Here is a 12691-nt window from a genome sequence, read left to right as displayed (position 1 = left end):
GGTGCTGTGACCAGAGGTGAGCAGTGCTGAACACCATGCAAACCCACGCACAACAGCTCCCACCTGCTGGACTGTGCCTTACTCGGTTTGTATCCAAAGGTGTCGGCCTGTCCGCAAACAAAGAACCGCCCTATACACATGATGGTAGACGTACCCTGCGCACATAGCTCATGTGACGGAACAATAGACCATGGCATATGTACAGACAATAGACCGCAAACACCATACAGCGCAAACATCCAACAGTATAGCAATGTAATGGCAGATATGTCCGGACCACTGGTGTGTGCATGCTTGGCCATCCTGTGTTTCAGTGTGTGAGCATGCCCAGTATGACTGTTGCGCATGTTGTAGACTGACAATACCGTCATGTGTGTGGGCATGCACAGTATGGTCAACTGTATTGAATGTGTCACATGTCCAGATAGTTAGTACTGTGTAGCTGACCCCTCTATTCTCCACAGACAGGTGACATGCTGTGTCTGCAGGACAGCTAATGGTCATGTGGCAATGACAGTTGCTACATGTCTGTATAGCGTGGGGGGACATGCAACCACAGTCCTACACAGCACCGTGGGTGGTGCACATGACTCTCACATGTGTAGGTGTGACGGGGGCACAGCCAACAGTTGTACACATTTGTCGCTACTGTACTGGTCTGCCAGGTACTCCATGTCAGTGCGTGGACCTACCTAAATTGCTGGTTAGAGGGATACCAGGGTACTTCAGTTCCCAGCATTAATTACCAGCACAGTGGTGTTGGACATCCTATTACACATCCTACATCAAATAGCCTGGCCTGCTGTCGTCTGTGTGTGTCATACGGGGTTGGGGTCAGTCAGTGGGCATATCCATAGGCCATCGTATATCATTTGTCTGTATTGGTCCACATCTGTCCAGCTGCATGAGACATGTGTGGGCTGTACGGACACACATGATGGTCAGCTCATAATCTGCAGTGGGTAGAACACCCTGTGTACTACAGGCTACCATTGTGAACCCCATATGTGCTACAGAGGGCATGGTGCCACTATGGATGTGTACTGTCTGCTGCCCTAATATTTGACCACCACAGTCACTTGTATGCTCACATACATACCAGAGCAATGGGTAAGTACACATTGTAATACAACCGCCACTTGTTAGGTCAATAGACATACCCTGGTTGTGTTACAGACTTGAGGACGGTGCTGGAGTGCTGCCTATGTCAGATGCACACAGTGCACCTCCCATACATGGCCGAGCACAGGTACTGTCATGTTTGGCATCCATTGTACTGTGTGTGGGTCAGAAAGGGGAAATCCGTGGGTACCTACTGTGTCAGTGCATATGCCGTGTGTTGCCTCTGTGCCAAGGGCAGGTCATACTGTGCACGGGCTGTCGCCGACGGTGCCCTACACAGGTAGTTCCTTCACCAAGTCACACTGTGCCTGTACAGGCCTTGGCAGTGGTGTTGGGCTGTGTGGTCCTGCCCCATGCCATTTCTGCTGCAACTGTTACTGCAGGCTAACATTGTGTAGCATAGCAAATAACATAACAACATGTATGCATGTAACTTGTGAATACTGCAGAGCCCCCACAGATGTGCCTGGATACCAGAACTGTGAACCGAGCATCCCAAACACATGCACATGTATATGTCTTGCCTGTGCATCCGCCTCAGTATGGTGTGAGTGTTCAGGTGTGTGTGCATTACTGATGGGTGTTATAAGCCATTACACCAGTGTTTACCTAGCATCCCCCACTGGGAGACTGTAGGGGATGTCCACATAGGCATTGGTGTGCTACCGCTGTGTCAGATGCCATATATCGGACACATCACAGCTTCCAGGGCAGACAGCACACACATTCAATGTCATGCCCTGGCCATCGGATTGGGCCTAGCTGTTGGAGGGTATGTCCCTGCACTGACTGTAGGCCCTACCCTGCTCCCCGGGTGGTGCTACGTGTGCAGGCTATAGCACCCAGTACAACCAGGGTACTCATCCATGTGGTGGAACAGATTCATATTGTTGGTCCACTAATCACATATGTGGAGGACCTGTACGTGCTCACTAGCATGTGTTGATATGGCATCTGTGAAGTGGTGCAATACTCTGGATGCAGATGCCTGTGAGATACCCATGATATCCCCAGTTGTGCTGTGTGAGGTACCTCTGGCTAGTACACCTAGGACAACACATCCCATGGTATCCACTGTGATGCGTTTCCCTCGGCCTGTGTGATGTGTTAGGCACAGGTCAACAAGCTGCTGTAGGAGGTCTCTGTCCACCTCATAGTGCTCTAACATCCCCAGCCCATGTAGACCCTGGTAAGTCACCCTCGGTCATTAAAGTCTTATGTCACCCCAGTAAGGGTTGTTCGGTAGCATACACATCTGCACTGCCCCAGCCCCCTGCACATGTTGGTATATGTTGCCTGCTGCAGCCCGTGTCATTTGGTTGGACTGTGTTGTGAAATGTCCCTGCAGGTATACATCGGTGGTGTAGACTGTGGATGAAATATGTGTGTATGCTGCTTGCTCGCATTAGTGTACTGTTCATGTGCGGGCTGGCCATGTCATCAGCTGATTGTACTGATCAACACCTGTTTGTGCAGCTTGGACACCCTGACTACCCCACCACTGCTGTCATCCCACCCAACACCACCAGGCAGGTATAGACACACCCCTAGCTGAGGTTTGCTAAGGCAGGAGCACTCCCGAGGCACAATTCTGCAATGTACATACAGTATGCCTGACCCCCCTCCCATGCTATCAACTATATGCGAGACCTGCACCTGGCTGACTACACACATATACTCCAGGGACCAGCAGCACACCCTGGTGATGAATGTGATACACCATAGTCAACCTCATCTGCATAGTATAGTCTTCTAATGAATAGTTATATGACCCATACCAAACCTCCAACATATTAACCACTGTTCAGTGTCGCTCAGATCCACACACAGCTGGCAACAGGTGCCCTACCATCACCATATTCGATGTCCCATGGTCTACCCAGCAATGAAATAACCGGTGTCTACACGACAACAACCCGTGGCCCTGAACACCACAGATGATGTGCATTAACACCACGCCATGGCAGATATACATAGAACCCGGGTTATCACGTACAGATCATCCGGCACAAATAGTCAATAGTGCTGAACTCCCCAGGCATATGTTCACATCTATGTCCACCTCTACATCTACATATATCACATATATTATTTGCAGACATATATACATGGACATATATATATATATATATATATATATATATATATATATATATATATATATACATATATATGTATATGTACATGCACACATATACATGTACACATATGTAGATATGGTATTTATGTCACAACAGCAAACCACATGAAAGCAATGTATTAGAAAGGAATGGAAAGGTAACCACATGTGCCACCTGCATCATGTAGTGTTGTTAATATCAAGTGTGTTATGTTGCATCACACGGCTCAGATCATAGCAAGGTTAAGAGTAGGGCTGCTGACAGTTACTCACCAGACCTATTGGCGACTGTATGTGTTGACAACCCAGTGTCTTGGCAGAATATGCGGGCTGTGGACATTAAATAGGTCAGCAACAAAACAAACTGGACACATCATGCAGCTAGTCACCCACAGATACCAACACATACAGTATAACCGCCAAACACACACCTGCCATGCCCTGGAATCGAGCATCTACCTGTCGAGTCTACCACACTACAGCAGTATGCAGTAACAGAACGCGTTACTGAGTTCAGGCATCACCGCACTCCCACAGGCATACTTCTAGGCAGATGACATCATCCGCAAAGGCAAAGAAGCCGATTGGGAATGTATGTGCTGTGAGCCATCTAAAAGCATTAGTCTGTCCCCAGGCAGTGGGAAACACACGCACACACACCTGGCAGAGCTGGGAGTTGAACATACACCTAACTACCTTATCACACTATAGCAATATGCAGTTACAGAATGCGCTACCAAGAACACTGAACACAGCACTCCCAGAGGCATACTTCTAGGTGGGTGACATCATCCGCAAAGGCAAAGACGCCAATAGGGAATGTATGTGCTGCGAGCTGTCTAAAAGCATTACTCTGTTCCCAGGCAGCTGGAAACACACGCACACGTGGCAGGGCTGGGAGTCGAACATACACCTAGCTACCTTATCACACTACAGCAATACGCAGTTACAGAACGCGCTACCAAGAATACTGAACACAGTACTCCCAGAGGCATACTTCTAGGTGGGTGACATCATCCACAAAGGCAAAGACGCCAATAGGGAATGTATGTGCTGTGAGCAGTCTAAAAGCATTACTCTGTCCCCAGGGAGCTGGAAACACATGCACAGGCACACACCTGACAGGGCTGGGAGTAGAACATACACCTAAGTACCTTATCACACTACAGCAATACGCACTTACAGAACACGCTACTGAGAACACTGAGCACAGCACTCCCAGAGGTATACTTCTAGGTGGGTGACATCTTCCGCAAAGGCAAAGATGCCGATAGGGAATGTATGTGCTGTGAGCCATCTAAAAGCATTAATCTGTCCCCAGGCAGCTGGAAACACACAGGCCTACATCTGGCAGGGCTGGGAGTCGAACATACACCTAGTTACCTTATCACACTACAGCAATATGCAGTTACAGAACACGCTACCGAGAATACTGAACACAGTACTCCCAGAGACATACTTCTAGGTGGGTGACATCATCTGCAAAGGCAAAGACACCGATAGGGGATGTATGTGCTGTGAGCCATCTAAAAGCATTACTCTGTCCCCAGGCAGCTGGAAATGCACACACACAGGCAGGGCTGGGAGTCGAACATACACCTAACTACCTTATCACACTACAGCATTACGCAGTTACAGAACACGCTACCAAGATTACTGAACACAGCACTCCCAGAGGCATACTTCTAGGTGGGTGACATCATCCGCAAAGGCAAAGACACCGATAGGGAATGTATAGGGAGTGAGCAGTCTGAAAACATATTACTGTCCCAAGGTAGACATAGACAAACACGCGGCAGTGGTGTGATCGGGGCAACTAAATATCTACGGTGCACTACAACAACACTACATAGATACGTGATGCACCACAGACAGTACACCCTTCAAGACAGTCAACCAGTGTGTTCAATGTAGGCATCCATCGTGACGTGGAAAATGGACACCTGTTGCCTGGATGACCACCATCACTATACAGGATGTCAATGGCCATGCCCATACACAGAGGCACATCACCAACACAAGGTGTCACTGGGCATGCCCACACGCTTAGTATCACACGTCCATTTGGAATGTACTGTGTGTCCATCTACACAACGGCGTACTGGGCATGCTCACACACTTAGCAGTTGCAAAGGGCCATCTGGCATGTACACAGATTCTAAACACGGAAGGGTGCAGTTTGGAATGTACTGTGTGTCCATCTACACAATGGCGTACTGGGCATGCTCATACACTTAGCAGTTGGAAAGGGCCGTCTTGCATGCACATGGATTCTAAACACGGAAGTGCACAGTATGGTGTTACTGTCCCCATGTACATGAATGCCACTCACATGTATTGACCAGTACAAACTCAGTGGCCATCACAGATGTCTCAGGTGTAGATCACAGAGGTACACACCGCAGTCTACATTGTAGCCCTCAGACATCACCATGTCGTAGGACCAGCAATACACTGCCATACATTACCACAACACAGTGTGACTCATGACCAGTGGACTGTACATAGGTCTACAGCAACTGTGCAGACTACACATGTACCGACAGGGTTTCATCATGTGTTATGCATTGCAATGATACCACTGTAATGACCAGGTCGGCTCTACACATACCAGGGGCCCTGGGTCTTACACAGCTGTGACAGATGACTGTCGTTGTACACCAAAGAACACACATGTTTGGATATGACATACATGTAATCGCAGTGGATATGTGCATGGACCACACACACAACACATATGTACATAGCATAGCTTTTGCTGTCCTCCATTCAGACAAGTGGCTACAGCAATCACATGCACGCAAATGGAAGGTGGGTCCATGGCTGATGAATGCTAACAGTACATGAGGTAGCAATGTTGACCGAGGACACATTCGCTCTGTACTAGTTACCCATGACATCCATCATATCGTACAACAGTCCATGTGTTATGTATGTCATCACACGTCCACCAATTGCAATGCATACAAACATGTCTACATGACAGGCATGTAGGACCAACACACATGTACAATTTGTAGTGTGCAGGCAGCTACCATGCAAGTGCAGTAGCTGATGTATGTGACTCATCTGTGCCTAACTACAACATGCAGTTGCAATGCAGCACCATCATTGACACCTGTATATGGTGACATACTGACAGTACGGTAGGATGTACATCAGGTATGGATGGATGTGTGTACATAAAGTGGTGATCCACCAGTGCAGATGGATGTTTGTCGGGGACGGCTCACAGGTATGTCACACGCCATCCTACCATTACATGTGCAAACAGTACGCTATGTTACTGTTACATGACGGTGAAGACATAAAACCTAGACAGCGGTCAGGTGTTACTGACTGTACGTCACCTGACACCTGTAACACGTACATCCTCCTGTGTGCATATAGCACCACAATTGCCAGACATAGCGTTGGTACACATAATGCGGCCAATACTGCTGCATGTCTGAAAGACGTATCATCATATAGCAGGTGTATCATTCACACTACTGCCATGTGTGTTTGCTTGTGTGACCATATATGCCACATATGGTGGGGATTACATCCCAATTTTTACACACCCCTGTACACTGTTGTAGAGATCTGTACATACTGCAGTGTGGAAAGCATGATGTAGGCAGGGGTGGTGTGTGTATCACACACATCAGCTATCTGTATGTGTATGACATTTGTGGTCTCCACAGTGTGTGTGTGTGTGTGTGTGTGTGTGTGTGTGTGTATGTATGGTTGTCTGTTGCATTAAGTGAGAGTGTATGCTACCATACAGAACACACAGGATCCCTAACCCCTCATGGTGATGCAGTCTACTATCCTGTTGATGCCATAGGTCTCAGCCATACTGGCTACCTGTACATGTTTTTTCTCTGTGTCGCATTGCGTGGGTGCACAGTACTGTGAGGGTGATGACCACATAGGCAGGGGTCCTCACCTCAACACTATGGAGTGTGCATTATAGTGTTGTTGACCCCGTGAGGGTGGGCATGTTCCTGTAATGTGACAGGGTATGACTGCTACACAGTGAGGCCTCATGCTATCAGGTGGCCTCTAACATTATCATCGGCCGGACCGCTGTGTACAACCCCTGCACCATGTCAACATACCTGTGATGTGACCTGGTATGGATGTCACATCTCTAGCCACTGTAGCCTATTAAACTGCCCACATGCGTCTGGATCAGTATATGTGTGGACATCTGTGGTATGTTAGCCTTTCCAACAGTCAGGGTGAGGCTACGTATAACATGCTGATATTGCCATATGTGCCTGTGAGTACTCCACAGTTACAGATGGGGGACTGCAAACACTGCTACCTGTAGGCACATGCAAGTGGACCATAAGGAGGGAACCAGGGCATCATTACCAACATGCTGTTACTGTTGTTACCAAGACACATACTGTGAACATATACCAAGGCATGCTAAACCTGTACTACCTGGTATGTCTGGTGCATGTTAACAATACACATCTAATGTAATATACACTTCTCTCACTATTCTTACACAACTAATGTTATATACACTTCTCTCACTATTCTGTTCACCCTGTGCATCAGACCATTTGAGCATGTCCCTGCACCGATGGTGTGGATTACAGGGATGCAGCACAGGCTTCATCATATGCACAGGGTGATAATGTTTGCCAGGGGCATAGGCTGCACCAATGGATGACATGTGTGTGGGTAAGGGCCGGTGACATGACTGGACATGTCTGTTCAGTATGCATGTGAGTGTTGTGGTGCCCTACAGATGTGTTTGCTGTGTGCGTGTATGTGTGCACACAGTTCTGCCTTTTGTGAGGCCTACACAGGGGTATTATTGACAGCTCCAAATTGTACAGACCAGGTTGTACAGCTCACTGTGTCCGGCCATGGCCACGTGATTTCTGCCTGCCAGGGGTTGCACGGGCACTACCAGGCGGAGGTACAGATTGGCTACTGTCTGACGACACATGTCCACTGGAACCGTGTCCCCGCTGGGAATGTCCAGGGCCATGTCCATGTGGCCTGCTGTGTCCTGGTGTGGACAGTGCAGCACCAGCTGCACTGCTACTGCTACCGGCAATATGTGAGCAGGCATGTGAGGGGGCACGCTCATGTTGACCTGCACTAGGTGGTGTAGCTGGTCTACGTCCACGTGGCCTATGCCTCACTCCTACCAGATGTTCCAGCACAGACAGCTCACGCTCGTGGATTGCCATGCCATGGTCAAGGATTCCAACCGTGTCACCCAATCACCTGTCCAGAACATCAGCAATCTGCTGTTGAGCATTTGCCAATGCCTGGATGTTGTCGTTTAGGTTACAGATAGCAGCCCTCTGTAGCCTCTGCCCTTCTCTGTTCTGCCGTTCAGCACGTGCCTATGCCGCCATTACAGTCTGGAACATGTGTCTGGTGATACCAGCTGCTGCACTCTGTCCTGCAGGTGCATGTCTGTCAGAGGTCCTCCTATGAGCAGCACCAGCCACATGCCTGTGTGGCACATCTGCAGTCATTACACTGACACCATGGTGTGGAGACACACCTTCTGTAGCCACCGCACGTTCCTGTTCCACGCTAACAGACGCTGACTGTCCTTCCTCTATGTCCACTGGTGAAGCGGTATGTGTTGGCAGCAGAACTGTGTGTGGGGAAGAGGGGGACATAGCTGGAATGGCAACCATTGGCACAGATTCAGCCACTGACAACCCTGCCTGTACCTCATGCATATGTTCATCACTGCTAGTATCTGTGGGGACACTAACATCAGATGGACCGCAGGAGGGTAAAGCACCTACATCACCTGTAAATGCAAAGAAAGACTCTAAATTACAATAGACACACACACACACACACACACACACACACACACACACAGACACACACACACACACACACACACACACACACACACACACACACACACAGACACACACACAGTCACACCATGCATGTGATTTGACAGACGGCATGCAGCATGCCTGTGATACAGCAGACGGCATGCAGCTCAGACATTAATAGTGTTAGTTACCATACCTCCCTGGGGTGCACACTACAGCAAGCAGGTGTCATATCAGTAGCCATGCAGTTCACACAACCATGGTAGTATGCATGCATCCCCGTGATGCACCATGTGGACCAGAACAGGATAACAGTACACATGGCTGACATGACCTTGACATGTAATCTGCTGACATGTGCATTAACATGCATACATGTCTGACACAATGGTGTCCTGACACATGTACAGCATTGTAATGGGCATCACATTGCGGTGTTGTCTGTATGCCCTACAGATAGAATGCATGTTTAGCAAATGTGCATGAGCATGGAAGGGTAGTGTGAGCCGCCTACATTGCAATACAGTGTGAAGTATAGACACTGTGCCATTGCATGGCATCATGAGGCATCTATATTACTATACAGTGTATAATATGTACACATTGCATAGCCATAACTGCATGCATACCCATGACATAACTGTGGATTGTGACCCACGATGCTGAATTGTATACACACCAAACCATGCTGTGTCATGTGACAGGTCACTGGAGGACCTACAGATGACACCCCTGCACAACTACTACAGAGTCTTAGCTGCCTGGCAACCATGTCCACACATAGCAGACTTGTCAATTCACCATGTCCCACATGACATTGATGTACCACACACACAAGGTGCACAGCTAACAGTGATGTCCTACAGCAGCAAGGGAAATGTACAGTATCTGTAGCCTGATGTGGTGTCAATGTCTGTGGAAGCTGTACAGGTGACTACTGTCATGCTATGACACAGTCATGATGTTCAACACATCTTATATGGTAGATGTCAGTGACACCTCCACTAGCTGTGCACAGGCTTTTAGGATGTCCAGTGTACCACATCAACTGTATAATCAGTCAACTAAGGCTATAATTGGACCATGTGTGGACAATGTGCAACAGGGTGTATACACATCACATCTACTGTGTGGCTACATGTCTGTGGCCATCCCCCATGGCCATGTGTGCACATGTGTTGGCCAAATGTGTGTGTTGGCCATTTATCACATATGTCTGTGTTGTCCCATATGACATACACCCATAGATGTCAGATATGTCACCATCCACAGGGCTATGCAGACAACGGGTTGTATGTTTGGTATGTGGGGTATGGGTTATGGGATAGTGTAACAATATTACAGCCAACACACTATGTGTCTGGGACATGTCAGATGGCACATCACAATGTGTGCACCCATTGCAGGGGTATATAACACAATGGTGACTCCTGTGGGCTGCCCATATCACAGCTCACTGTGTGGTACTGTTTGCATACCACACATGTTGTTCCAATGTATAGTACATATGCCTCCATTGTAAAACACCTCCACCATTGTATGCACAGCTGTCCACACATGTAGCAATGACAAATACTGTGGTTTCATGTCGGTGTATCATTTCATTTGTATATATTGCACATGGGTGGCCAGTGTGAATGATGGGTGATGCGACCTGTATATCGTGACTGGAACGAACATCAAGTGTACAAGTGTTAACTGGCCACATGGCGAATAGATCTATGCTTTAACATGCCTGATACTGATGACAGTCTTACCTGCAACGGACTCATGTCTGTGCGGCACACCAAAGGTACCTGTATAGGGGTGACACAGCAGTATAAACATTATCCATGACTGTATGACAGCCACAGGGTGCACTGTGCATGTTAACACATTCGCCTGTAGAATAGCATATAGTATGCACATGTGTACATACACAGGGTAGCATACTGTAGTATGCAGCATGTGTGTCCACATACCTTGCATATGTTGTTACATTACATAATGTACAGTGACACATGCAATTAAATGGGATATAATAGCCATATGTGCAGTATTGACTTACCAGGCAACTCCAGGCTCATTGGTTGGGAGACACCCACCTCCACGATGGCAACTAGTGTTTGTGGATGCTGTTCTGAGGGTGTCCCCAGACTGGCCAGTAGCTCCTCGGTGTGTGTGAGTGGGGGCTGGGTTGGTGACCCACCACCTGTTCCACCTTGTTCCTAGGAGATTGCAGTGGCATGCTGTTTTGCATGTCGTATCAAGTCCGTGCAGTGTCTGCACACCTGCTGGTAGGTGTGGTTATGGCCACCCACATCGTTCACCCTCCTGCGAAGATCCTGCCACAGGTCATCCCGCTGCTGGGCATGCTGTGGCACATGGCTGAACAACACCTTGTAGTTCTCATGGAGGTATGGGATGAGGACATCATCCTCCTGGCGGCTGTACGCTGGCAGGCATGTACGAGGCATTATCTGTAAGACATAATGATGGTGACAGGTCACAGTTTCAGAGATGTACAGAGATACTGCTGCACATATATTTCTAGTAAATCTAGTACATCTGCACAGTTATCTTTGCAAATCATCATGACACTGACACGACTGACATGTTTGTGTCACACACATGTAACACCCGTTATGCATCGGATATCATCACCATATATGTGTGTCTCCTCATCACATTGTTTATACTCCATGTGAATGCTGTCTTGATGTGGACATGTCTGTTTGCCTGCACTGGTGTTCTTACCTATCAGCACATGCCTGGATGTGTTCCTGGTAATGCTGTTGACCTTGATGCTGTGTATATGTCACATATCAACACATACACTGCCTTAATGGACTTGAGCAGTGACAATGCACACATACGCATGGAAACCTTTACATGCATGTGTTTTGCCATATACATCTATGGCACTATGTTTTGGCCTGAAGCCATGTTGTGTGGGGGAGAGGAGTTTGTGATTAAGGAGGTGTGCAAGGAGTTGGGAGTGAATGCATTTTTCTAAGATTTTGGATAGAGGGGAGAGTATGGCTATGGGATGGTAGTTAGTTACAACCTTAGAGGTTCTGCCTTTGTGTTGGGGAAAAATGTGGGATATTTTCCATAGATGAGATACATATTTTTCACAGACTGAATGGTTGATTAGGACTGATATGGGACAGGCGATTGAGGGGGAAGCAATTTTAAGGAATTTATTAGGTTAATTATCAGCTGCAGGACAGCAGGGTCTGAGCTTAGAAAGGAGAGATTTTATATAGTTTGTTTGGATCGGGGTGAAAGAGGGGGGAGTCAGGAGAGGAAAGGGGTACTATGAGAGGTTGATTAGTCTGATTACCAAGAAGAGATGTGATTGAGTTAAGAAAGTGAGTATTAAATTGTGTAGCTATTGGGTCTGAAACCTTGGAGTTGGTGGGTGGGAAGTAGGGGTATAGCCTGGGTTGAGAAAATTGTTAGTGGTTTTGCCAACATTTTTTGGGGTTATATTGGTGGGTTTGCTGATCTGAAAGGAAATAGTTTTGCTTGTCTATTTTTATCTGTCTCTTAGCTTGGTTACATAGCTGTTGATATGTTGTGTGGTCTATTTTATTTTTGGTAGTGTGATAAGTGGACCATGCCCTGTCTCTTTGCTTCAGCAGTGCTAGGG

This window comes from Protopterus annectens, chromosome 1.part0 (assembly GCF_019279795.1).
Source record: "Protopterus annectens isolate FY-2018-M chromosome 1.part0, PAN1.0, whole genome shotgun sequence".
Classification (NCBI taxonomy): domain Eukaryota; kingdom Metazoa; phylum Chordata; order Ceratodontiformes; family Protopteridae; genus Protopterus; species Protopterus annectens.
The sequence above is the reverse complement of the archived record's forward strand: the minus strand, read 5'-3'. Positions refer to the sequence as shown.